Here is a 3,606-nt window from a genome sequence, read left to right on the forward strand (position 1 = left end):
ATGAGTAAAATTTTAAATGAAGAGAGAAAAATACTAAATTAAATTATAGACAAACTACCATCTTTCTAGAATATTGACCTGAAACTGCACATACAAAATGTGCCTGCAAGGAAGAGAAGGCAAAAGGAGAAAAAATAAAGAGCAAAATTATTATGGTTGTGTATATATATTTATAGAGAGAGTTTCTGATGCTGTCAGCAATTTCTGTCAAAGATCTATCTTCAGAGGCATCACTGTTGATGTTCAAACATTTCATGTTTTATTACTGCATTTTAATAATTAACAATGAATGATGTCCCTGAATGATCTGCAAGGGCAATGAATCATTCATTATTACTAAAACAAACCTTTTTTTTTCTTTCCAAATAAAAAGCAAGAAGACAGCAAAACCTTTAGAAAATAACTAAAGGTTAGGAAATATTTTAGGAAATGCTACAAATCAATACTGCAAAAAACTCCAAGGTCACAGAAGGAAACAGAGAGTTGGGAGATGAGATTAAGACTGTAAGCAGGGTTGCTTTTTTGTTGTTGTTTTTTCCCCCTTTAGTCTTCTGAACTGCTGAAGAATATAAATATCATAAAATATATTATCTAGGCAGATGTAGCTTGAATTTAGTAAGTCCATACTAATATTCTGTAGATAAGAGAGATGCTTCTATGCAAGAACCAGCTCTATGGCACTAAACCCATTTGGAAACAGTCTTTAATTTCCCATATTAAAACAAGACATGAATTTCCATGTGATAGACAAAAAAATATTTGCTTCACTGACAAAGGTTCCTATCTCTGTTGGAATTCAGCAAGTTCCAGACACAGGAGAAATATTATAACCCAGTTTACTTGGTTTTATTTGTTAGTGTAACTTGTACCAAGAAATATAAATAGCCCTTAGTTCCTGGGGAAGCTCACAGCACTGTTTTTGATCAGTCTCATGAGAAATTTGCTCTGAATATGTAAAGGGTTTATTCTTAATACATGAATTCCAGTCTGTGAGAGAAACTCTGTCTTCAGATATGATCTTGATGATATCCTAGTCCCTTAAAAATCATTCTCATTGGTTCAACATCTGTGTTGAACCAGATGCAATTCCAGAATAAGAGGTGATGCAGCCCAGCCTTGGAAGTGGCGGCAACATGGAGACAGCATGAAGATACCACAGATAAAGCTGAATCTGAGTAAGATGGAGATGTCTGGAGGTATGAACACCATGTTTAACATTTATTTACTGCTTGTCATGCTTAATGGCTACATTGCAGAAAGTGACAAATTTGAAAGATCCTAAAAGAAATATTGCAAGAGAGACTGTCTCTCAGAAGTTGCTTTCAAGAAGATATGCAGGATGCATATGATTCTCTGATTTTCTGCCTGCTGCACCTAGGCTGGCAGCTAAAATCAGAACCAAGCCCAACTGCTCTAGGCCCGTGTCTCACCACTGGGTCATGGAGTAGAAGGTTTGTAAGGCCCTTGCCAGTCACATTCTAAAAAGAAATCTGCTATTGCTTTCGTGATGATTCACAGTTGTCTCCCAGCCTGAATCTACAAGCCATGTTGTGGAGTATCTGTCTTTCATGCAGATAGTCCCATTTATTTCACTTGCCACTTCTCTGAGTGAGGTCTGCTCAATGGGAATAAGGACTTGCAGCTGCAGACTTTAGTGATTCAATGGGGATTTGAAATGAAAGATTTGAACTGGCTCTGTGGGTATATGAAACAATATTTTTCCCTTCTCTCAAGTCTCCCATGAGATCTTTGCTGAACCCTTGCTAGTCTTTGAACTGCTGATGATGTGAGGAGGAACCCCCCACACTGGCCCCCAGGGCAGCCTATTATGGAGTCCAAAAAGTCTGAGCATGGGTCTGTTTCATGTCCTGTTATCTAGATTCCATTGAAAAATACTGCATCCAATTATGACACAATTGTGTTGAGTTCAATATTTCTCAGACTTTCCTAAACTTTAGTTATCATCATTAAAAAGTTAGTATTGAGTCAAAGTTATCTCCTGCTGTTTTAAATAGGACTGGCTGGGAGTGGAGGGGGTTTACATGTTGAAAGTAGACATCACAAATATTCACACACTTAGGGTCTGATAGAGCTGTTATATCATATTTGTCCATTTGTGGACAAATTGTGGTCAAAAGACAACTTCCTGTATACAAAAAAGAAAATTTAGACAAGTAAGGTCTTTAAAATACTGTAGCTTCTTTTTCAGGAGTTATCTAAGACCAGCCTATGCTGACCATGACTAAAATAGGTTATGACTGAGACAGGTACGCTGTCAAAATAGGTTTAGGAGCATAGTTGCTTGGTCATACCTTCATTAGTTATTTTATATCTGCTATTCTGAAAGTAATTTTTGCTCAGTCTAGCTGCATTTAGAAAAAATCAATGGCAGCTTTGACATGCTTACCCTTGCCATGCCATCAGCAGAGCAGCAGACTTGACCCTGCTGGCTGCATGATGTCTGTTGCTTAGTGAAATAGAAAGCATATCTTGAGAAGATGGTTCTGATGGATTGAAAAAACATTTCTTGCAGCAAGATTAATTTTGCTAGCCTCTCCTAGCTTCTCATTTTGATCAAGACATGCTTGTTTTACAGATTTCCTATGAAGACCAGTTGTGTGTCTTTCATTATCCTTTTCTAGTTAAGTAAAAAACCCTAAACAAAAGGAGCTGTATTAGCTTTTTGTTCTTATGATGCAATTCATGCTCTGACAAGTCTGGAAGTTGGCCTAGGCTGAGCCTTCACTGACAAAAGTCATACATACCTATAGTGTCAACCAGCAGTTCTCCCAGTGGAAATACATGGATGCAAAGAATGTCATTCTTTTTCTGCAAAGAAGAGACGGTAAGATCAAATGTGGCCAGGGGTAACAGTACTGAGTTTTGTAGCTGACTTTTGGGAAGTGATAAAAATTCCACTTAGCATTTTCACCACTTTACATTTTACAACTGAACCATAGTTGCAGGTTAATTAGCCCCCTATGGAAAATACTACTTTCCAACCACTACCTCCCCAGTGCCTTTATAGCAGGGCAAAATAAATCTCAGGTAGCTCTGAGACAGAGTAGCAGCTGCACCAAAGATCAGATCAGGGAAAACTGTGCAGAACACAAGACACGGAAATGCAAAATGTAACCACTTTATTCTAAAAATCTAAAAGAAATAAACAAATATTAGCAATTTTTCAGAGTTACCCTACCAAAGAATACAAAATGTACATCTGCTTTGACAGGCAGGTCCGTGTTTAGGTCAAAACAGTTTGGATTGAGACTTGTAAGGCGATGCCTGGAAGGACATGAATGACTTCTCTACCCATCACCTGTCACACTGTTTGGTTTCTCATTTATTTGGCTGTCTTTTTGTTTGGCTTACATTGCCTCCTACATGTTCCTTTGTTCAGTGTATTGGTTGCACAGGTTGTATCTATGTTAACCTGACGGTGCCAGGCCAGGCACCTGGTTACCATTCCGTGTGCTTCTGCTCTGAGTCCACATCTCTTCAGCTTCTCCCCAGGCAGTAAAGGGTCATCTTGGCTCAAACTGCCTATGACATTGCAATCACTTCCCATGTAGGTCAATACAGCCTGTCTGCAGCACAGGCCTAATT

Source organism: Geospiza fortis, unplaced genomic scaffold (assembly GCF_000277835.1).
Source record: "Geospiza fortis unplaced genomic scaffold, GeoFor_1.0 scaffold190, whole genome shotgun sequence".
NCBI lineage: Eukaryota > Metazoa > Chordata > Aves > Passeriformes > Thraupidae > Geospiza > Geospiza fortis.